General features: G+C 43.5%; 1 protein-coding gene and 1 long non-coding RNA gene across 2 annotated transcripts in view; one reads left to right on the top strand and one right to left on the bottom strand.

The window, feature by feature from the left end:
* Nucleotides 1–6,573, bottom strand: part of ZNF652 (zinc finger protein 652) — a 227,072-nt gene extending 220,499 nt beyond the window's left edge. Inside the window, exon 1 of the mRNA XM_030220564.1 lies at nucleotides 6,503–6,573. The gene's annotated coding sequence lies outside the window, so the exon portion shown is untranslated. The remainder of the gene's footprint in view (nucleotides 1–6,502) is intronic.
* On the top strand, nucleotides 1,254–24,377 carry LOC115481443. The gene is made up of 3 exons (XR_003943965.1): nucleotides 1,254–1,264; nucleotides 2,749–2,755; nucleotides 24,273–24,377. It is a non-coding gene; the product is annotated as an uncharacterized LOC115481443 (long non-coding RNA).
* Nucleotides 24,378–24,773: the final 396 nt, after the last annotated feature.

Below are 24,773 nucleotides of genomic sequence, written 5' to 3'. Positions count from 1 at the left end.
AAAACTCTATCAGAACCAGATAAAATTGAATTCTTTACACCTGGTTGCTTCAATCAACTTATCACCAATGAACATTAATGCATTACCCCCTTACCTCTTATGTCTGAAATAACCTGTTTATCCAACTTGCTTTATAATTTACTATAACATTTATGAACTTTAATGTAATACTACTTTGTATTTCTCATTCCGGAAATGGCGATCGCCATTACGGCATAATGTAAGCCACATTGAGCTTGCAGAGGTGGGAAAATGTGGGATACAAATGCAACAAATAAATAAATATATATATATATATATATAATTTGGAAGAAGTGTGGGAGTGGGCTTCCCCAAGCCTTTAACAGAAGCTCCTAACTGGCTAGTCACACACAAGGATTAATATCAGCTGCAATCCTGCCCTAGCTGAGATCATTTTCATGCATCTTTCTGACTTCACATGCAATTTTCTTCAAGTTAGCCCCCTGATTTTCTGTCTAACTCCTGTTACCCTGTATCAGGGGTTCTCAATCCAGTCCTCAGGACACAACTAGCAAGTCAGGTTTTCAGGATACCCACAATGAACATGGACGAGACAGATTTGCATAGAGTGGAGGTACTGCATGCAAATTTATCTCATGCATATTCATTCTGAATATTCTGGAAATTCAACTGGCTGAGTGTGTTCCAAGGACTAGGTTGAGAACCCCTGCTCTATACTGTCTATATGTTCCACCTCTTCGCTTACACCTTATGCTGTCTATTAAAATGTTTTATTGTGCATTGTGTTGATAGTGTAAGTACAATACTATGCCTTAATGTGTACTATTATTTAAATATTTTTTTTCTGCTAAAATTGTCTTTTGCACATGTGTAGATTGTTCTGGCTGTGCATCACCACCTTGTATGAATTGGAGATTTTTAAATGTCTATCATAAATACTGTGACAAGGCAAGCCCCAGAGACTCCCCAGTGAAGCAGTTGAGCCCAGAATTAAGGGTCCCAGAGGTCCTTGCAAGAATGAGTGAGGCGAGTAGTCCTAAAAAGATGGAATGGATTCCCAGTCCCAGCAGGGGGAGCAATGGCTCAAGGCAGGGTGAGCCTGTTACTCCCTTCCCCACTAGAGGGCGAGGGAAGGATGAAGCTCAGTTTCCCTGGCTTCACCATCAGTATATAATTCCCCCCAGCTGTGAGAAGGGGAGAGATTTCCTGGAGGCTCTCAGTCACCAGGAAGAAGGAGAGACGAAGGGAGAGAGAGATTCCATGGAGTATGTGGAGGAAGGAAGTAGCCTGCCACTAGAGCTGCCTAAGGGAGAGGAGCCAGCTACCATGGAGTGGGAGAATTCAAAGGTTGCCCTGCCCAGCACTTGAAGGCAGTGGAAGAGGCCACACCGGGCATGGTGCTGAGAGGTGGGAGAAACTGCCAACCCTGCACCTTACAGGGTTCCCTCTGTGCTGTGAAAAGGCAGGTGATTTGTGGTATTGGTTTGATGTGCGAAGACTGTCTATGAAGATTTGTTCTGAACTGTGCTGAACTCTTACTAAACCCTTCTGAAGGAGGGGGAAGGGAAAACTAATGCCCTAATAGAAGACCTGAGATCTTTAGGAGCTGAGCGTTTGCTGAGGGATTTGGGACCTGGACTGTACCTTTTTTTCTTTTGAAGACTATATAAAGAGGGCTGTACCTTTTGTTTTGAAGAATATATTATGATTTTTGGGAAATTGCCTTGATAATAAAATACTTTGGCCCTGAGTCCCAGTATCAGCAGCATTCTGTCCTGGAACCCTGGGAGCCCTGCAGGCTTGCTGGCTCCACCCAAGAGGAGGAAACAGACCCCCCCTTTACAATACACAGGAGTGTTTTTCAGTTGAGGGGAGGTTCTTGAATAGGGGGATATCAGATGAGGATGAAGGGGAATCGATTCAGAAGCAATTTAAGGAAATACTTTATGAAGAGAGTAGTGGATGTGTGGCACAACCTCTCAGTGGAGGTGGTGGAGACAATGATTGTATCTGATTTCAAGAAAGCATGGGACAAGCACAAGTCAACTCTTTTTATTGAGTTTTAAAAAATGTGAGCATAACAACGAGAGACAAAGTTTACAGAACCGTAGTGCAATGCATCTGTAACAAAGTTAAAACATTTGTAATAATATAAATAATTTTTAGAAAAGTGATTGTGCAAACAACCTAAGACCAAGACTGCCTCAATGAAAAAGTTTGAAGTCTCAGATTATTCAAATGAGTGTAAGCTTCCCTCACTAACTCTCCCTTTCATTTCACCCTTCACTAATCAAACATGAAGTAAATGTTAGAATGTTTATAAGTCGGACAGAAGCATTTCTAAACAAGGTCAGATCATCAAATGTTCATTTTCCCAATAATTTCTCATAAGAAAATTTACATAGCCATTCATCTGTGGAAGGAGGAGAGTTACTTTTCCATATTTTGCTGGTAATAAAAAAAATGACAAACACCCCATAGTCTTCCCGTCCCAACACCATTACTTCATATAGTTATAGAACACTAATAATAATGGTTGAGATATTGCTCTGAATTTCTTCCCAAAATGATTGAAAGAGTTCCACCACAAATGGGCACAACATACCAGACATCAAAATCTCTTTTGGGAAATACGAACTCCCCCTCAAATCACAAGTCAGGAACCTTAGACTACAGCTAGATGCAACACTTATTCTGATCCCCCCTAAATCCAAGCACACTTCAAGAGCTGCTTCTATCATTTGCGACAACTACGCTTACATTGAGAAAATAAGTCTGGTCTCAGTTGTGCATGCCATGATAACATCCAGACTGGATTGCTGTAAAGCATTCTACACTGGTCTGACTACAAAGGGGCTGAACCAGCTGCAATGGATTCAGAATGCTGCAGCAAGACTAATAGAAGGTTGTAAGCAACATGACCACATCACACCATTTTTGCATAAACTTCACTGGCTACCAGTACAGTACAGGGCTAAATTTAAAACTATCTGATCTTCAAGCCCCTTAAAGAAAAAATAAACTTTCAGAGCTATAGTTAGTAATATGTAATTTATCTTTAAAATCAAGCATGGTACCAGAAGATTGGAGGGTGGCGAATGTAATTCTGATTTTTAAAGAAAAAAAGGTTCCTGAGGTGAACTGGGAAATTACAGACCAGCGAGCCTGACATTGGTGCCAGGCAAAATGGTAGAGACTCATTTCTTTGAAGGGGGTGAACAAACATGTGGAAAAAGGTGAGCCAGTTGATATTGTGTATCTGGATTTTCAAAAGGCATTTGGCAAGGTGCCTCATAAAAGACTCCAGAGGAAATTGGAGAGTCGTGGGATAGGAGGTAGTGTTCTATTGTGGATTAAAAACTGGTTAAAAGATAGAAAACAAGAGAGTAGGGTTAAATGGTCACTATTCTCAATAGAGAAGGGTAGATAGTGGGGTTCCCCAGGGGTCTGTGCTGGGTCCATTGCTTTTTAACATATTTATAAATGATCTACAAATGGAACTAACTAGTAAGATAATTACATTTGCTGGTGACAAAGTTATTTAAAGTTGTTAAATTGCAAGAGGATTGTGAAAAATTGCAAGAGGACATTACGAGACTGGGCATCCAAATGGCAGTTGACTGTGAGCAAGTGCAAAGTGATGCATGTGGGAAAGAGGAACCTGACCTTAGGAATCACCGACCAGAAAAGGGGTCTAGATGTTATTGATGATGCATTGAAAACCTCAGCTTAGTGTGCAGCGGCTAATCGGAAAGCAAATAGAATGTTAGGTATCATTAGGAAAGGAATGGAAAACAAAAATGAGAACATTATACTGCCTTGGTATCGCTCCATGGTGCGACCACACCTCGAATACTGTGTGTAATTCTGGTCACGCCATCTCAAAAAAGATATAATGGAATTAAAGGTACAGAGAAGGGCAGCAAAAATGATACAGGGGATGGGATAACTTCCCTATTAGGAAAGGCTAAAGTGGCTAGGGCTCATCATCTTGGAGAAAAGACAGCTGAGGAGAGATATGATAGAGGTCTATATAATAAGTGGAAAAGGTAGATGTGAATCGCTTGTTCTTTCCAAAAATACTAGGAGTATGGAACACACATAATGAAGCTACAAAGTAGTAAATTTTAAACAAATCGGAGAAAATATTTCTTCACTCAACATGTAATTAAACTCTGGAATTCACTGCCAAACAATGTGGTAAAAGTAGTTAGCTTAGCAGGGCTTAAAAAGGTTTGGATAACTTCCTAAAAGAAAAGTCCATAAGCCATTATAAAAATGGACTTGGGGAAAATCCACTGCTTATTTCTAGAATAAGCAGCATAAAATGTATTGTACTGATTTGGGATTTTGCCCGGTACTTGTAACCTGGATTAGTCACTGTTGGAAACAGGATGCTGGGCTTGATGGACCTTCACTCTGTCCCAGTATGGCAACACTTATGTACTTATGACCCAGAGAACTTCAAGAACAGGATCCCCCACTATACACCTCCAAGATTACGAAGGTCCTCCTAAGGAGTATCCCTAACCACACCTTCTTCAAAGGACATTACACAATGTGCTACCTGCCAACAAAGCCTTCTCTGGAATAGTTCCCAGGACCCCACACTCTGGAATGCACTGCCTGAAAGTATTCGTTTAACACAAGACTATCATTATTTCAGGAAGCAGGTAAAAGCTTGGCTCTTCAACCAGGCCTTTAATGGAAGAAGTAGCTAACTTGCTAATCGCATACACACAAGGCATGACACCGGCTGCACATACTATAAAAGGACATGTTTATCCACTCCTACCCTAGCTAAATATTTAAGCACCTTTCTGATCTCGTGTGCAACTTTCTTAAATTAGTCCCCTTATTTTCGTACTCTTACTCTGTTACCTCACGTTCCATCTTTGCTTACGCCCTATGCTGTCTATTAAAATGCTTCATTATGTATTGTGTTAATATTAATTTACTGTTTGAATATTTTTACTGCTGTAATTGTCTATTTCTTATGTTTGACTTATTCTTGCTGTACACTGCCTTGAGTGAATGCCTTCAAAATGGTAGTAAATAAATTCTAATAAATAAATGATTTACAATTTTGCCAAGAAAGAATTATGATCCCATTTATGAATCAAAGTAAGATAATATGCTCATTAAAATCTTAGTTTGAACAGCAAATAAGTTTACAGATATAGAAACTTTAGACATGTAGATCCAAACTTTATTCGCAGTCTTCTTTAGTTACAGTTCCAACAGCAGATTCCTGTTGAGCCTGATACTTAAATTATTGTGCTGGACCCAAGTCTATTAAGGCAAGTTATTTTAATTTTGTCTAGTAAGATTTTATTTCCAGCAATAGGGGTTTTTGAATAATATATGGTGAAGACTGTCTATTTTTTTGTTACATTTGTATCCCCACATTTTCCCACCTGTTTGCAAGCTCAATGTGGCTTACATAATACCGTAAAAGCAATCACCAAGTCCGGTATGGGAAACAAATACAATTTGATATTAGGGACGGATAAAGTTGGTATATTCAGGTACATAGGGATCGAAGATAGTAAGGAATATATAGTGTTCAAGTCAATCTATGGTTTTGCTGTGTTGCACAGTTGAGGCATCTAAGTTAGGTCGGTGAGGAATGCCTTTCTGAACAGGTAGGTCTTTAATGATCTCCTGAAGTTTAGATGGTTGTAGATTGTTTTCTATGATAACTGTCACCAGTCAGAACTAAGCATTGTCAGTGGGATGTGGGGGTCTGTATTATTTTAAATAGGGCAAGGGTCACTTTTGGCAGGGCTTACTGGCTGAGGAGTAGTAGCCTAGTCGTTAATGCAACAGACCTTGATCCTGGGGAACTGGGTTCCATTCCCACTGCAGCTGCTTAATGTTGTTGCAAAAAAAAAAAAAAGGCTCAATCCCTTTCCCTATCACCAACCACATTAAAATTAAAAAAAAAAAACCTGGGAAATAAGTGCATGCATGGCATAAAACATGGTTGGATCAGCTCTGTGAAGTAACTGTAGAGCCAGCGAGCAACTCTAACTCTGCAATCCTGGCTGAGCTTTCATGAGCAATTCTAGTGGGCTAGAACTCCTAGGTAGGAAGGATAGGTTAGAAGATCGGTTGTGAAGGGTATTTTTCTTTATACTTAAAGCACTAGAAAATCTTTAGAACTCAATATGAAATGATAGTTTGAAAGAAAAGAGCCAGATAAAGTAGCAAAACACCAGACGCATCATTTAACGACGCAGTCCTTCAAGCTAAGAGGTCTCACGCTGTTTTACATTTACAGTGCAATCTGGGAGGCGCATTGTGATTATACCAAGTCACACCTATTCGGGGGACGGTAAGCAGGGCAGGGCGATTACCCTGGGCCCCCGTGCCTAAAGCTTAAGCATGTACAGGCTGAAGGCCAGCTCTCGGGCCCCCCGAGTGTCCAACGGCAGCCCAGGCCGGGGGAGGGCGTCCTGTCCCCCCACCCCCCATGATCTACCAGCTCTTCCGCGCGACTTGCCACAGCTCACCCTACCTTCAAACTCATGCTGAAATCGCCCGCCACCGGCCCCGCGCCGAATTTCTCCTCCGCTGGCGCCCCGCCCCCTCTGACGCTACTTCTTCTCTCTCCCTCAGCCGCGTCATGTTCTGCCCTGCCGGAAACAGGAAGTTGCGTCGGGGGCAGCAGGAGGACGAGGAAGTTACGTTACAGGAGGACGGTGTAGCTGTTGTGTCAGTCGCGTAAGACCTCCAGGTTTATTTATTTATATTGCATTTGTATCCCACATTATCCCACCTATTTGCAGGCTCAATGTGGCTTACATAGTTTTGTTAACATTGTCATTGCAGGGTGATAGTTTGCTTGAAAGGTGAGACGAGGAGTCAAGGCTGATAGTTTTGAATTTGAGAGAGAGGCAGAGATACATATCAGTAACGGATAGAGGGGACGGTAGAGGGTTGCTTAAGTTCTGGTTTTTGTCATGTTGATATTTCCCGACCCGGTTTCGCCCTCATTGAGGACCTGTGTTGGGATGTCCGGAAGCTCCTGGAGGAAAGGGAAATGGGACTTGATATACCGCTTTTCTGAGGTTTTTGCAACTAAATTCAAAGCGGTTTACATATATTCAGGTACCAGGGGCAATGGAGGGTTAAGTGACTTGCCCAGCGTCACAGGGAGCTGCAATGGAAATTGAACCCAGTCCCCCAGACTCAAAGTCCACTGCACTAACCACTAGGCTACTCCTCCACTAGCAACATTCCATGTAAAAGCCTGCCCTTGCAGATCAGCAATGCCTACGTGCAGGACGTCAGACTCACAGAAACAGAAGCCTATTTAGCCGCGTTGCTGATCTGCAAGGGCAGGCTTCTACATGGAATGTTGGTAGTGAAATAGTAAACATTCCATCTAGAATCTCAAATGGTAGCAACATTCCATCTAGAATCTCAAATAGGGAAAGGGAAATGGGACTTGATATACCGCCTTTCTGAGGTTTTTGCAACTACATTCAAAGCAGTTTACATATATTCAGGAACTTCTTTTGTACCAGGGGCTATGGAGGGTTAAGTGACTTGCCCAGAGTCACAAGGAGCTGCAATGGAAGGGTGCAGGACCTGTGTTTGGAGATCTCGAAAGAGAGAGCTTACATCCCAAGCCAAACCAGTGGAAAGTGATTTCAGGATTCCTGCTGCCTGCATTGCTCTCATGTTTACGCACGTGTGAAGTTGCATATGCACTGTACCATCCCACATTTACTGCCTGAAAGACTTTTCTATGCCCTGTAGCTTTTTTACTGTTATAATTTTGAACAAAGATTTTCCTTTTTAAACCTTTGAATATAATATTTCCTAAAGCGTTTTCTGTGTGAAAATGGCTTTTATAAAAATGTGTTTTCCATACTTTTAAGAGGGAATGGGACTTGATATACCGTCTCTCTGTGGTTTTTGCAACTACATTCAAAACAGTTTACGTATTATATACAGGTACTTATTTTGTACCTGGGGCAATAGAGGTTTATGTGACTTGCCTAGAGTCACAAGGAGCTGCAGTGGGAATTGAACCCAATTCCCCAGGTTTGTCTATACATGTTCTTGAGGTCTGCATGTGGGTGGAGCTTTTATATATCTGTGTATTTATTTTTATAAATAGGTATATGCCCACAATAGAGTTCATTACTTGTCAGCATATAGCACTTTTTTTTTTCTGGCACGGATAAGACAAGAATAAGTGACTTGACTAGTTCATCTGTGATGTCGAATATAAAGGAACAAGCGGTTAAGCCCATTAAAACGGTCAATATTTTTTATTTCTGACATATAATGTAAAATTTGATGAACGTAATGGGTAGTGCTTGAAAGGGTGCGGGGAAACGTTGGGGGTACAGAGAGAGTGACAGTGTGTATATGTGGGCAGACTGGATGGACCGTGCAGGTCTTTTTCTGCCGTCATCTACTATGTTACTATGTTGTCATCTTGGCCAGATCCTAAATAGATGGTGTTTTCAATATCCAACTATTTCCAAACCGCTCCAAATCCAACACTTAAATTTTACCACAAATCTTTCTTAGCGCTTCCACTTTACACTTTTATTATTTTAATTCACTTTTGGGAACCTCAGCAGTGCTCATTGCTAATACCTGCAAGAAGCAATGTGTCTGGCATCCACTTCTTTATTGTCTCACCCAATTAACTTATCCTCAAATGTACTTATATTTAGTAATAAACATCACTTTGCTTTAGGCTTAAGTATGAATCTAAATACTCATCTTTTTTGAATATATCTGGCTCAGTGGGGTTAAAAGCGTCCGACATGCAGGGGCGTAGCTATCATGGGGGCATGGGCCCCCATAGATTTGGCCCTGGACCCCCCTGCCGTGACCCTCTCGACCCCCTCCTTCCCCGCCGCTGTCACGTACCCTTGCAGGCAGGGGACCCCAACCTCCACCAGCCGAAGTTCTCTCCTCGGCTGCGCAGCATTGCTTGCTGAATAATCTGATCAAGTTTCTGTGCGTGCGTCTGTCAGACGCACGCACAGAAACAGATTCAAACTTGATCAGATCATTCGGCAACGCCGCACAGCCGAGAAGAGGACTTCGGCTGGTGGGGGTTGAGGTCCCCCGCCAGCAAAGGTACACGGCGGGAGAGGGTTGGCGGCAGGAAAGGGGGGTTGAGAGGGTTGCAGCGGCAATGGGGGGGGGTGAAAGTTGTTGGCGGCGGGCGGGGGGCTAAAATGTGCCCCCTCACCTTGGGCTCTGGACCCCCTCCCATCGAAGTCTGGCTACGCCCCTACCCACATGCATGCATGTTTCACCCACCCACGAGCTGTCTCAAGGACAATCCCCTATAAAAAAAAAAAAAAATGAGAACATAATTAGAGGTACTACATGGGCTTACTAACTTTATTCGCCCCTGCTATCAAACATATAAATGGCAAGTGACCGATTCACCTGCAAATGCGCAGTAGAGACTTCCCTCTCTGTCCCGCCCTCGCGTCAAGATGTGATGACATCAGAGGGCGGAACAGAGACGGAAACGGAGTCGGACTGTCGGACGCTGCCGCTGGAGCCTGGAAACAAACATCGCGCGCATCACCCTCCCCCCATCCCCGCCACCGCCCCCCTCCGTATCGGGCCCCCTGCACTGACCTGACAGCGCCTCTCACCTCCATGTGGAAGCGCTGCAGGCAGCAGCAGAGCGATCTGCTGCTGCCTGCAGTGCTTTCACACGGAGGTGAGAGGCGCTATCAGGTCAGTGCAGGGGGCCCGGCACGGAGAAGGGTAGCTGGAAATCTCGCCCGTTTTAACGGGCTTAACGGCTAGTGTACCCATGAAGTGCTTAGCTCCGTTTTCCTCTGCTACTACTTTCAGGACAACCCCTCTGCAAAGATGGCGACGGCATTCATCTATTCTTATTTAAACTGTTTGCCAATTATGATGTCAAATTCCCCCCCCCCCCCCCATACCAAGTCTGTTTCAGTTGAATGAAGGGGCATTGTATATATAATTTTTATTAGAAAGCAAATGATGCACACAGCAGTACACAGACGTTACTTTACAGCACAATTTTTTTATATAACATACACAACAACCCCCACCCTGATCCTCTGTCTTATCTGTGCCATAAACGTGTGCTATATGCTGCATATTTGATGCGTACGTACAACTTTGAATCAGAAGCAGTCTCTGGTCACAGTCCAAACCGTTCACACCACTGAGGGCCTGTATTTCTTATTGAGGTTGAATTTTCTGACATCACAATGGCATGAACAGTTTAGACTGTGACCTGAGATTGCTTCCAAAGTTGTACACACTCATCAAATATGCAGCATATAGCACTTTTTTTTTTCTGGCACGGATAAGACAAGAATAAGTGACTTGACTAGTTCATCTGTGATGTCGAATATAAAGGAACAAGCGGTTAAGCCCATTAAAACGGTCAATATTTTTTATTTCTGACATATAATGTAAAATTTGATGAACGTAATGTGTAGTGCTTGAAAGGGTGCGGGGAAAAGTTGGGGATACAGAGAGAGTGACAGTGTGTATATGTGGGCAGACTGGATGGACCGTGCAGGTCTTTTTCTGCCGTCATCTACTATGTTACTATATGTGTGTGTGTGTGTGTGTGTGTGTGTGTGTGTGTGTGTGTGAGAGAGAGAGAGCTGCTAGGAGTCCCTGTGACAGTGGAGGGTCATTTGCTCCTTAGCCAGTTGTTTGAGGCAGCAAAGCAGGGCTCGTTTTTGAGTAGCCTGCCCCCCCTCCCCCATACATCTTCTTGTAACCTATATGGGGTATGGTACAGTATTGTTGGACTTCAAAGAGTTCACTGTATGTGTGTTGTGTGTGAGCGACGTGCCTGGGATACATTCCCGGCATCAGTGTCCCGCTGTGTGTGTATGCGCGTGTGAGAGAGAGAGACAAAGTGTGTGTGTGTCTGTGTGAAAGAGAGAGAAGAGAGTGTGTGAGAGTGAATTCAGAGAGAGAGACAGAGTTGTTTGAGGCAGCAAAGTAGGGCTCGTTTTTGAGTTCCTTGCCCCCCCCCCCCCCCCCATACATCTTCCTGTAACCTATATGGGGTATGGTGCGTTATTGTTCGACTTCAAAGAGTTCACTGTATGTGTGTTGTGTGTGAGCGACGTGCCTGGGATCCATTCCCGGTGTCGCTGTCCCGCTGTGTGTATGTGAGTCTGTGTGAAAGAGAGAGAGAGAGTGTGAAACTTAGTTCAGAGAGAGAGACAAAGTGTGTGTGTGTGTGTCTGTGTGAAAGAGAGTGAGAGTGAATTGTGAGAGAAAGAGAGAGAGAGCCTCCTAGTTCCAGGCCCCCTCCCTCCCTCAGAGTTCCAGGTCCCTCCCTCCCTAGTTCGAGAGCGTCTCCCTCCCTCCAAATTCGTCACCGCCGGCCCTCTCCATTGAACTCACAGCGCCATAGATGGTCGGTAGCCCAACTGTTTGGGGAGGCTAAAGGGGGCGGAGCTTACCTCCATACGCTCCGTGGCAGCGACGTCAATGAAGAAAAAGACTACAGGCTCGCCGCCAGCTTCTCCCTTCTCTCTGCACACAGTGTCCCGTGATGCATTTCCTGTTTCCGCGAGAGCAGAGAGAAGGGAGAAGCTGGCGGCGAGCCTGTAGTCTTTTTCTTCATTGACGTCGCTGCCACGGAAATAAAAGATGAAAATACGCGGGGCAGGAGGGTGGGCTGCACCACAAGCGGAAGTCGACGATTGGGCTGGGGAGGCTTAGAGGCATATTTTCAAAGCACTTTGGGAGGCTAAGTGCTTTGAAAATGAGCTTGTTAGCCTCCCCAAGCCTCTTATACGGGGCGCCTATGCACAGCGCCTCACCTCCGAAAGCGCAGCAGACAGCGGCAGCTCACCTCCCTTCGGGCTTCCTTTCCTCCCTGTGTGCTGCCCTCATGTGACGTAACTTCGGTGAGGGTGGAACACAGGGAGGGAGGGAAGGAAGGCCGAAGGGAGGCGATCTGCTGCTGTCTGCTGCGCGTTCGGAGGTGAAGCGCTGTAAGTTCAACGGAGAGGGCCTGGGTGGAGGGGGGCCGGCGGCGACCTTGGCGGGGCGGCGATGTGTGACGTGCCGCACATGGGCGGGAGCAGGAGGTGGGTGGGTTCAGCAGTTGTGTTCGTTTTTAAGGGGCGGGCGGAGGAGGTGGGTGTGGGTCGGTCTGAAGCGTGTGACGTGCCGCACATGCACAGAACAGCTGCAGCACGTCGGTCACTTCATTTATATAGTAGGATGGTTTGTGGTTTTTTTGGGGGGGGAGGTTGGTTTGGAATTCTTCAATTTATATTTGTTCTAATTTGGGGAAGGGTTACATTGGTTTTTCATAAAGAATATTTCTGGAATTTGGTTTTTTTGAAGCAATGGTTTTCTCCTATGAGGGGAGTTCTTACACTGTTGTTTTTCCTTGTTCTGGAGAGTCTATGATCCATTAAAGGTTGTTTAAAAAGTAAACCCCCCCCCCCCTGTTTACAAAGCCGCACAGCACTGCCGACACAGCCCATTCAAAGTGAATTAACGCATTGGGAACCGCTAGAATGGCTTTGTAAACGGGGGCTTAAGACTTTCCTGGGACAGTTGAGGCTCTTTTGTTAGGTTACATTGTAATTATATATACTTTTCTCCAACTGGACTTTAGCAAAATATTTTTGAACACCATAGTTTTATTAACATTTTGCTATCCATCAGGGAATGTTCTTACTCCAAAACAGTTCCCATATCTATTGGGACGAGTTGAGTCCTTTCTGCTTTATGGTGGTGGAAAACCATGATGGCATACAACAAATTGCTTCTACTGTGGCACATCATTTAGACTTTTTGGAGCTGGAAGATTAAAACCTGTCTGAAAGTAGTGGAACTTGGTTCTTCAGATAAGTCATTTTGATTTATTATGTACAGTATTACTAACTCGAGTTGATGATGCCATTTTTTTTTTTTTAACTTTATTTATTTATTTTATTGCATTTGTATCCCACATTCCCCCACCTATTTGCAGGCTCAATGTGGCTTACATAGATTTGATAACATTGTCATAACAGGATATCGGATACAGTTAGTAATGTGTGACGATTAAGGAAGGGGTGAGGGAAGAAGGAAGAGAGTTGTTAGGGTAATTATAGAAGGTGTGCGTTCATAGTTGAGTGGACTTAGTGAGATTATAGGTTCTCATTGTAGGCCTTGTTGAAGAAGAATGTTTTCAGAGATTTTCGAAAGATGGATGTTTCTTTGATTGCTTTCAGGTCTGTAGGTAGTGCATTCCATATCTGCGTGCTCTTGTAAGAGAAGGTAGTGGCGTGCATCATCTTGTATTTAAGTGCTTTGCAGCTGGGGTAGTGCAGGTTGAGAAAATTACGGGATGATCTTGTGGCGTTTTTGGGAGGTAGGTCCACGAGGTTTAGCATGTAGGTTGGGGCGTCTGCATGAATAATTTTGTGTACAATCATGCAGATCTTGAACGCAATGCGTTCCTTAAGTGGAAGCCAGTGAAGTTTCTCTCTTAGGGGTTTTGCGCTTTCATATTTGGTTTTTCCGAATATGAGTCTGGCGGCTGTATTTTGGGCAGTTTGGAGTTTTTTTGATTGTCTGTTCTTTGCACCCGGTGTATAGTGCATTGCAGTAGTCCAGATGGCTTATTACCATTGACTGTATCAGGGTACGGAAGATGTATCTCGGGAAGAAAGGTTTTACTCTTTTAAGTTTCCACATGATGTAGAACATTTTTTTCGTCGTGTTTTTGATTGACTATTGAAATAATTAGTTAGTTACTTTGTGACCTGTAGTGCCCTTTGGTGTTGGGGGGGGGGGGGGGGGGGAGCAATACTTTTTTTTTTCTCCTTAGGGAGTTGTTTTCTATTGTGCTTGGGTTCCATGTCTCCCCCCCCCCCCCCCCCCCCCCCCCCCAATCAGAACCTGTGATAGTAGCCTTTTATTGGCGATGAGGCAGTAAGTGCCTCCTGGGCAGTTGAGGTTTATTTTCAAATGTATATTGTTTGGTCTGGTAACTGTATTATTCCTAGCCAATTCAAGTAAAATTCTGTATTGTGTATTAGTATACAACAAATTAAGCCGAGTCAGATTAGGTGCAGCAGTACTCGGTCATTGCAGTAAAATAATTCCCTGTGCCATTAGAAATGTATAATGTAGTAAGGAATGCTTTATTTTAGATCGTTTGGGTAGCAGCAGCAAGCCTATGATGTGTAAAACCCTTATTAGATACATATCTTTCAAAACTTATTGAATAACCTTACAAAGACTAGTCATCCTCTGCTCATAACATTTAAACATTGACTGTTCTGGGAGATACCCATTTGGAAAGCTCTTCTAGAGGATTAAATAAGCCCCATAAAGAAACTTGGGACTTACCGTATTTTTCGGACCATAAGACGCACCTAGGTTTTAGAGGAGGGAAATAGGAAAAAAATAAAATTTGGACTATAAGACGCACTTTTTCCCTCCTCTAAAACCTAGGTGCTCCGGTGCGTCTTGTCCGAATCCCTCCCTCCAAGTTCGGGATCGCCCTCCCTAGGGTTACCTCCCCCCCCCCCCCCCCCGGCCCTCTCACCACCTCTCCCCTTACTCACTCGATCTTCCATGGTGGTCTAGTAACGTCGGGGCAGGAAAGACTTCAATTCTCGGCGGCCATTTTGAATCTCGCCGAGACCGTCATCACAGGCAGCATACAGGAGGATGCAGTGCGCTGGGCAGGAAAGAGGGGGCTCTTTCCTGCCCCGACGTCACTAGACCACCAGGGAAGATCGCGTGAGTAAGGGGAGAGGTGGTGACAGGGCCGGGGGGAGGGGAGGTAACCCTAGGGAGGGCGATCCCGAACTCGGCGGGCGGGCGGCCTGCTAAATCTCTACCTTCGGACTATAAGACGCACCCCCCATTTTTCTCCCAAATTTGGGGGGGAAAAAGTGCGTCTTATAGTCCGAAAAATACGGTATGTTTTTGATGGCTTATAGAGGTCAGCTTCACTAAGTGCTTATATATCGAGCCTCTGGGCAGATCAGTGGAGATATCCACCCCCAAGTCTCTGGCCCAAGCGTCTGCCCACTTTTGAAAGCTCAAAGGAGCCAAATCTGCCTGCAATACCTAAAGGAAATTTGAAGAGCCCTGTCTCCACCAAACAGAAAGACTTTTTGCTCTGTCATACCTTCCTTTAGGGCTGCAATGGATAAAGAGGAAGTATAATGCCTTACTTGCAAATAAGCCAGATATTAAGCTCCAGGTCGATGGTACTGTTCTCAACAGTAAGCAAAAGGCCAATGTTTCTCTACGATGTCAACAGTGTTTCAGAATTTGTAAGGTCTGGTGGCCCAAGTTAAATATCTTACTCATCATTCCCACTGGAAAATGAGTTACCTTGCAATGGCAACGAAGCAGTGTGTCTGCATTTAGAAATCCGTGACCAAACCCTTCCACGTGGGGCTGTTAAACAGCTATTTTTACAGGCCATGCTAATTTTTCAGGTGAGGCGATGCAAAATGTAACTAGTAAGTGGAGCTTTATCCAGTCTGTAATCTGATGAAGAGGATGGATTTTACAATATAGTTCAAACTCCAGAAGACCTAAGCAATCTCACACTGTGGAGTAAGCTCATTAAATTTGAAATGAGCTTTACCCTCTGTTTTTAAACCTACCCCTCTATAGACCCTCGTGGGATCCTTCCACACGGAGGTGTACAGAGGGTTTGTTCTTCTATGATCTTGTGGACCGCCTCCCTGAATTCCTGGGAGACCCCTTCCCATGGGTATCGCTGTTGGGGAGGCATCAGAAGGCGCAGTTCAAGCCTAATTCCCATGACCACAGCTTTCTGTCTTTTTGGATCTAAGTTAATCTTTGGCCAGTTATGTGCCCGCATTAAATCTATAAAATATACAGTTAGAAATCTTACTTATGTGTGTGTTATATTGTAAGACAGATGAAAAGTAGAAAATGAATTGAAGTGAAGACAGAGACAGTTCAGTTAAAGAAATAGTCTTTTTATTCTTACCAAATCAGGTATTAGTCAGGTACATTCAGCAGACAGATTGTGGGTCCAACCGGCCAGAGCTCCGCACCTTACGAAATGTTGGGGAAACACTCCAACGATCTATCTGCTGTCCATCTCTTATATAGTATCTGGTCCTAATACAAGTCTATGGAAGGGACTTTTTTTTTCCTAATCTTGCATAACCTCTGAATCATACTCAACTGCTGGTCAGGTGCCCACCTCCCCTTTCCGTTTTATTATTGCAACCTATTGTGCAATTTCCCTTTTTGTCAACAACTCCTGAGATACTGATATCCAAACATGGGCAAATCTTTCTTATATCATCTTGTGATCTGGGTGCCATCTTCTAAAGACAGACTCCATGTTATGAACCAAACTTCTATCATTTCTGTCTTTAATTTCTTCATCGTAGGTGTTACACTCAATTTGGAAGTTGCACCAGGTTTCATTAAGACTCACCAAGCAGTCCTGCTCTTGCAGGCTCCCTGCTATAAGGCCATCAGCTGATTATCAGGCCTAGTCAGTGCTTTTCAGCTGTTGAAAGCTATGTAGCTTGGCCCACCACTATTCCAGTAGATAGGTCTCAAGCTAGAACACATATTAACATTCCCCTCTTCACCCTACCTCATAGGGTGACACCAGGGTTAACGTACCATGGTACCATCCATTCCAGAAGGTATCCTATACAGTTATTGAATTTGGAGAGTCTAATTGAAAACCTGTATAGTCCAACTTGTTTGAATTAAGATTACCACGCAAGCACTACTTCTGTTATTTCAATCCTTCTTGGGACTTACCCATATCTGCAGTTAAGTCACATACCATAGTTACAACAACAATATTGTTCAACCTATTAATATGCAGGTTCAATCTTATTCTTACCTATCTGTGTATATATTGCTAACAATCATTCATTCTTTGGTTATATACTGATTATATCCTGAGTATACATTTGCATAGATTACATAGTCATATTGATTATTGATTACATTGTTTCATAAAGCTTTACGTTATTATATTGTATCCCAGTGTGCTACTACCTGATTATACAGTTGCAGACATTTCTACAGTGTCTCTGGCATTTGCATAGCGATTGGTCCATCTCATAGGGAGATAATCCAATGTGTTGTCTCCTGTGGTGTTTGGGAGGAGATTTTCATACAGGGCATATTGTCCTGCGGTTGTCTTTTTTGTTATTGCGGTTTCAATTAAGCGTTCTACCAAGCCTCTAGCACAAGGGATTATGCAACATCCTACTAATACAAAAATTGCTACCACTATGATTATGGTGGTGGCCGCAGAAATGATAAATGTCTTCCATTTACCAAAGGCTTTATCCATCCAACCAGTCCAAGATGTATCAACACCAGAGTTCTCTGCCAACTCTTGTGACAGTGAGGTAAGGCCTTTCAAAGCTCTGGTAATTGACCCATCTGGCGCAGTATTGTTGGGGATAAAGGTGCAACACTGTGTACCTATTTTGTGGCACACTCCGCCATCTGCTGCCAGAATCTGATCAAGCACTAATCGATTTTCTAGCGTCATCCTGCTGGTGGCGTCTAGTTGTGCTGCAATTCCTTGAACCGCATCTCTAGTATAGTTTACAAATCTCTGCTGGTTGTAATATATATAGTTAATCCAGTCTACGTTCTTGTTAATAGTAGCCCACCAGAAGAAGGCGGATTCGAACCCTGCAGCTATCTGGTTTCGGGCTTTGAACTCATCAGGGACCCCTCTTGGAACTCCAATTGCATCTATATATACCCGATCATCAAAAGATCCAGGCATTGCATGTCTCTTCACTCGTGAGGAAGAGCTGCTATGAGAAGGGAGCAAGGATGCTATAATGATTGGAATTACCAATTTGACCAAGGCACATCTGCCTGTCCAACTTCTGTGAAGTGTATGGTGGATAGTATGGGTTCCACAATACCACCATACATCTGCTCTAGCCTGGGAGAAGTCTGTGAGGTTCAGACCCCTCAGAGCTCCTTTTGCTAGGGAACTATTGCAATTGGTCAAATTTCCCAAAAACCGTGAATTTTTCACTCCATATCGTTCCAGACATGTATGATATCTGGTACCGGGGTCTGGAATCCTGAATGCAGGAGGTACCCTCATCCGAGGGGGCAAGTAGGGATGGTGTTTGTCAAGATGTTGACAAGACTGATTAATTTCAGTTGTTACCTGTAGTAGCTCTAACATACACCAAAACCCATCTGGATCGTTGTAAAGATCTAAAGGAAAGGGGACTACTGTTGGTTCTGCTCTTGCATGGGCACAAAAATAACAATTAGAAACATTCAAACTCTTTGTAGTATAATGGGCCCATTCGAGCCACAGATTAGTATCTACAAATCCTGTTTCTAATGCCATTAAATCCTTGGAATTATTAATTGGTACAATCTGATAGGGAATTGTTACTTCTGGGATCCTGGTTGGGGAGGGGGAATAATCTGAAATTTTCCAATTGGATCTCTGCCTGTAGTATCAATTCCTAAGGAATAGGTTCTGTACGTAACTGCTGTTACTCCTCTGAAAGTGATAGCCACTTGATTACATTTGGTCATCGGACAAAGGTTAGACACTCGTATTTTCATAATGGAAATACTCTTTTTGAGATCAGGAATTTCGCTACCTGAATAGGGAACCCAGGAACCTGTGTACCACCATACCTGTGCCCAACTTCCGCAGTTGGAAAAGGGACACAGGTATATCTCAGAAGCTGACAGATATTGCTGCACCGGATGCTCACCGCACATAGTGTAGGCACACACGTCAAGGGTTATCGTGGTCGTCTGTTCAGTAGTAGGTAATGTTATTTTGTAGGTGGTTATAAATTTCTGCAGAAAATTTTCTAAGTCCTGTGCTCCTTGTACAATGGGCATAGTGAGCACACACAAGAAGAGGGCCAGGCACATCATGTTGGTAGTTTTCATGATTAAACACTGTATCAAGACTGTACAAAGGGCAAGTGATGGCTAATGATTAAGGTGAGTAACAAAATTAGCCCTAGGGTCTTAGCAAGAGCTGCTATCACAACAATCACTATTCCAAAATATACCAAGGCTTGATATATCATTAGGGGTTACTTGTGTAAGGGGGGTAAATTCTAGTAGCTCCTTTTTCAGTGGGATTGGGGACTTCGAAAAGGCTAAATACTTCCAAAGGTCTCAATCCAACCTCTCTAATGAATAGTAAGGGTATCCAGTCGGTGCCAAGTACGGCGTATGTAATTAACCAAAAATCCACTATTTCACCACTTTCTGGTCGTGTTAAGAGCACTTCCGTCTGCTCTAGTTGTAACCCCAAGCTTCCTCCAAACAATGCCAAGGTATGTGTAACAATTCGGCTGGGGCCAAGCATCCAACTCTCAAGTAAGGGTTCACACAGCGTTTGGTACCGGGTAAGAGGATCCCAACTGGGATTGTCTTCCGGAGCAGGGTCCCACTGGGGATAACCTATTTCTCGAGGATCAAAAAGGTAATTCGGGGGTTCAGGGATTACTTGACCACCTAAATTGAGAGGTGACAGCGGTGGGGATTCAAGGGAGGGAACAATTTGTGGCGGTGAAGGCTGATTATTTAGTCCTCTGCTATGGGACATATATTGATATGTCACGGGTGTAAACGTACAGCGGCAAATGAACCTCCGGTGAAATGCAATATTTCTCAAGAACTCTGTTCCCAACTTTTCTAATGAAAAGCCAAGGCAACCAATCCGTACAATACAGCTTATAAGTGACAATCCAAAAGATAACTTCTTCACCTGTCTGAGGTCTAATAAATGGAAGAATACTTCGAGCAACTTTTACTGTCACTGCGTTGTGAAGTATGGAAGTAAGATGTTGTACAATTCTGGCGGGGCCAGGACCTGGGGCGTGTAATAAGGGCTCACACAACAAATGATATCTGTAATTGGGGTCCCAATAACTACAATCGTCGGGCGCAGGATCCCAATATCCAGGCAAACTATGCAGGGGGTCAGTCTGGCTCATATGGGGGATAATAACAGTTAATGGGGGTGCTATCTGGGCGGGCGTGTAGCTGGGACTCTGATACCTGGAGTGGTTAAGGTAGTATTCGTGGGAGGAGGAACGTCACTATTAGGCACCAGAGGATAAGGAGGAGGGGTGGTTCGCAATTCAGACAAGGTAATATTATCCTCAAAAGTAGTTGTAGTAGTGGGGACAATATTGTCCGAGCTACTGTTATTATCGGAAACACTTGTAGAATGCAAAACAGGAGAATCAGTGAGGACAGGAGCAATCGTAGAATTTTCAATAGGCCCTGTAAGATTGCCAGTTGAAAAGTCTGTCGCGGCAGATGTGTCTGCCAAAGGGCTGGTATTACTGGTGGCAATGGAATTGATCTCTTTAATCGTGTGGAGGGATGTGTGTCCAAATAGGCGTGTGAATGTGGTATTGTGTTGGGGCGTTGTGTAGGCTGGTGGAGTCGTTGCCAGTACAGGAGTAGTGGCAAGGACTACGGGAGTAGTTGCAAGTACAGGTGTAGTTGCAAGTACTGTGGCGTTTCCAACGGGCAAGGTAAAGTTGCCAGAGGGAGAGGCACTAGGTGTAACCCAGAGATCAGCAAGATTTCTGTCAACAGTATAAAACAATGTAGTGAAAAACAACACCAAACCTATACAAAGTATGATAACACACGAGAGTCCAACTGCAAACAATCGAGCAGATGGGAAGCAGAAGAAAAGGGTGTACTGGTGTACTACCGTGACTTCTGCTGAAGCAACACTTGCAACGGTGCTATCTGCGTCGTCCGTGTCCTCTGGGACTGTGTCGTCTTCAAGATAGGTCTCGTCAAAGTCGTTGGACCAATGAGTGTTGGTGTCAGATAACTGCTCAGAGTTACACTTGTCAACAGGGGAAAGGTCAGGTTTATTTGGGACTGGTTCCTTGATGTAGTCGAGGGCAGCAAGGTTCTCTGCGGTTGGTTCCCTGCGGAGGAGTGTACCAACTGGAGAGGCTGAGGGAGGTGGTGAGGGGATTAAAACTTTCTGTAAAGGAATAGTCTGTAAGGGAATAGTCTCTTCTGGAGTGAACTGTGGCTGGACTTGCTGTGGCATTTATCTGGCTTGATTCGGGAAATACAAATGTAGAATGTCGAGCAGCTCGGTGATGTTACAATACAAAGCCTGCAGTGTAGGAAACTCAACAGACTCTGGTTCACCCAAATCCAAGTCTCCTGCTAGGTTGCGGATTCGGATGAGGCGGATACGGAGATCAACGTAAGGAAGTGGATATTCTGGAACTGGAACGCTGGAGGGTGGAGGAGAGGATGCCCACTCAGTGACAGGTTCGAGTAACGGTGGTAACTCAGGTGGTGACTCTGGTGACTCAGCGATTGTTTGGACGCTGATATCGGTGAGATCAATCAGCGGCAACTCAGGAAATGATTGGTCTTGTGTGATTAAGTGATTAAGTCTTTGGTCTAGTTGATCAAGGTGATTAAACAGTGATGTGGGGTGCGGTGTCGGTGGTCTTGGGCTCAGTGGCGGTGGAGATGGGGTCCGTGGTGGGGCAGGCTTCTCCAGTGGCTGCTGGGCTGGAAACATCAAGGAGGCCTGAATCGATATTCGAATAGGCTCGTATATCTTTCAGATGGACCCAAGATATTAACACCTCTTTCCACAGAAAACCTGGAAAAAGGCGCAGAAACGAAAGTTTGTCTTTTCTATGGAGCTGGTGCTGTTTGAAATACCTATATAGCCATTTGTGGCAGATTTGACCAATTATGTAATAAGGCTTTTGTCAATGTCATTAAAAGTCTTATATTTACATCATATAAATAGTGGAAAGAAATCCCTCCCCATTGGAACGCCCAATCAAAGGCCACTGAGTTGTCAGTGTTTTCTCATGATTTAACTTGAAACAGGCACTTCCCGAAAGGAGTCCAAAAAGCTGAAGAGGGTTGGCAAAGAGTGCAAGGGCCGGTGAGAAATAAATAGAAAAATGTTCGTCAGCAAAGGCTGCATGACCATTGGACCCTATAGCTTTACCCTATAGCTCCCTGATACAATTAGGTACTGTAACAGGGATTCTGAAAAAAAAAAGGACAAATTGGAGAAAGGGGGCAGCCTTGTCTAGTATCTTGACTGAGAAAGTGGGGCAAATCATACCATTTGCCAGTACTGTAGCCCTACATTCATGATATAACACTCTAAAACCTCAAATCCAAAATGTTCCAACAGATGAAAAAAAAGAAAAAGCCAAGAAACTAAGTCAAAGACCATTTCTGCATCACAGCTAATGGCCACTGCCTCTGTCTTACATAGCATACAGTTCTCCCAGTGATTATCACACACAAAGCGGGGCAAAATATCACTCAATTGTAAGGCCAAATGTTTTTCTAGGAGAATTGGGATATTTAACAGTCATTTGTGTAGGTAACTGCAAATCCAGCAGTGTTTATACTAGGACATATTTCTATTGTAATTTTGCGGTCTGAATTTAATATTCATTTTCCTTTCTTTTCTAGGATGCCCTGTGGAACACTGGAAGTGATGGAGTTGAACAGACATTTCTGGAATTTTACAAAAAAAAAAGTGTGTTGGGCCTTTTTCAGATGATGGTCCATTTCAGCCAAGGGATGCACTCAAGGTCAACGACGAGCAAGAGCAGCAGATGTGCCAGGAAAAGGTGGAGGAGAAACTTGGTGAAAAGATTGCACAGAACTGTATTTGGATTATACATTTGCATGGATTTGGACAGAAATTTTAAATGATGAGCAGCGTTACTTGTACACAATCTCCTAGCAAGTTAGATTCAGATGATACATTTGTCACTACACTGATCAAGGACACGCTGGCTGGCTGTCTAGAGCTGCTCACCGTGCAACCTTACTGGCTTGTAGGAAGCTTTTGTAGTTACAGTAAACTAAGGCTAACTGACACAGACTGACTAGCTAGCTGGAATGGACAACACCTGCCTGAGAGGTTGTACAGTAGAGTCTCACTTATCCAACATACCTAGGTGATGTCACAGCATCGTCATTGTGATGCACGCTGGTTTTTCTCTTTCCTCTAATGTTTAATTAAAAGGCAGCACACTGCTGAGTAAGATATTTGGGCACATTGTTTGTAAACCTTCCTAAATCTTCACTTCCCCAGATGTAAAAGTCTAAAATATAGACTAATACGTTCACAAATGTGGAATGCTCTACCATTGGACCTGAAAATAATTCACAACCTAATTAACTTCCGTAAGGCACTGAAGACACATCTCTTTAATATGACATACCATAATGACTTATAATTGGAACTAATTCACCATCATTTACTTAACAATAGGATTACTCTCTTCCTATACCGTATTTAATTTTAATATGCAATCCATGTTCAATATGTGATACCATTTGTATATTTTCCCTTTTTTACCCGACTGTTCATTTTGCATTCATGTTCTCTATATATTATCAATTGTATGTGTATTCTGAAATGACATAAGTCATAACGGAAAAATTGTAAGCCACATTGAGCCTGCAAATAGGTGGGAAAATGGGGGATACAAATGCAACAAATAAAATAAACTCTTGCTACTGCTTCCTCTTTTGGAACATGCATTCAATATGCCCTTTTGTCCCTCATCCTCTTTTTTGTGTTATCTAACTTTTCAATTATTCAACCACCTATTGGTCCTGTTTACAATGGATAATTGACACTACTGTATTTTAGGGTTTGTAAATTTCTGAGTTGGTTCTTTTTTTTTTGTTCAGAACTAGTCATGAATGAGGTAGCTGTTCTTGATACTAACAGTCTATGAACAAACATTTCTTTTTACTAGTTGCCAGGATCCCTCAGTCTTCCACCTCCACATTATAAGAACTTTCAACTCTAGGACCTTATGTACCATATCCTTTGTATACTACTTTCCACAATAGAACTACTGTTTCACAATCCCTCTTGATTTCAATTGTTCCTGTTACAAAGCCCTCAATATGTTCCAGTGTCAGCAGCTTGAGACTCATTTTCATATATTTTCTCTGGACAAAAAATATCTCTGAAAACCAATTTTTCTTTTTTTACTTTTCTTTTTTGCAGGTTTTTCTCTCACTTCATTAGCTGGAGGAACATGGCAGCTATCTAATACCATCTGTCTGGTCCTGTTTTTCACAGGTTTTAGTTCTGTAGACAACTTAGTTGCCCTACCTTCAGCTCTGAAGAAAAAGGGCCAGTGCCTAGCTAGACTGTTGTAGGCTTTGGAACCCCTGTCCTCCAGGGCCATTTGGTTCTGTGTGTGGTAGTAGAGCAATGTGCTCAGATCCATGATGGGAAGGAGGGAGGAAAGATCGCTGCAAGTACTGAGGATGTATTTCAGAGAAGATGTGCCTCCAACACAGCCTGCTGTAAGAAAAAAAGGGAGTAAAGACAAAATGAAGTAGACATTACAACTGTATCTCTTGTATTCTGTTTGTAATTTATATGTACCATGATAAATTGTTCTTGCTTAAAAGAAAACAGGGTATATACTGAGATGCCAAGGGTGACCCATCCCAAAGAATAAGATTTTCACTACCACCATCAGTGAGACTGAAGAACAATGACTAACTTTTCCTAGCAGTGGAAAGATCTGCATGGTTTGTTTTCTAAATGGTGGTGAGGCTCTAGAGTACTAGTTTATGGACCCCTGCCATGGAGGGTGTCTTGCATGTGTGTCCCCCCCCCCCCCCCCCCCCCCCCACACACACACACACACACACACTCGTGGTCCAGCATCTTGCCCTTTCTCCTTCCCTTTATTCTATTCAACAAAGGTCAGAATAAAATATAGAACAGAAAAATTATAGGA

Source organism: Microcaecilia unicolor, chromosome 12 (assembly GCF_901765095.1).
Source record: "Microcaecilia unicolor chromosome 12, aMicUni1.1, whole genome shotgun sequence".
Lineage (NCBI taxonomy): Eukaryota > Metazoa > Chordata > Amphibia > Gymnophiona > Siphonopidae > Microcaecilia > Microcaecilia unicolor.
This window is presented reverse-complemented; position numbering and strand designations above follow the sequence as displayed.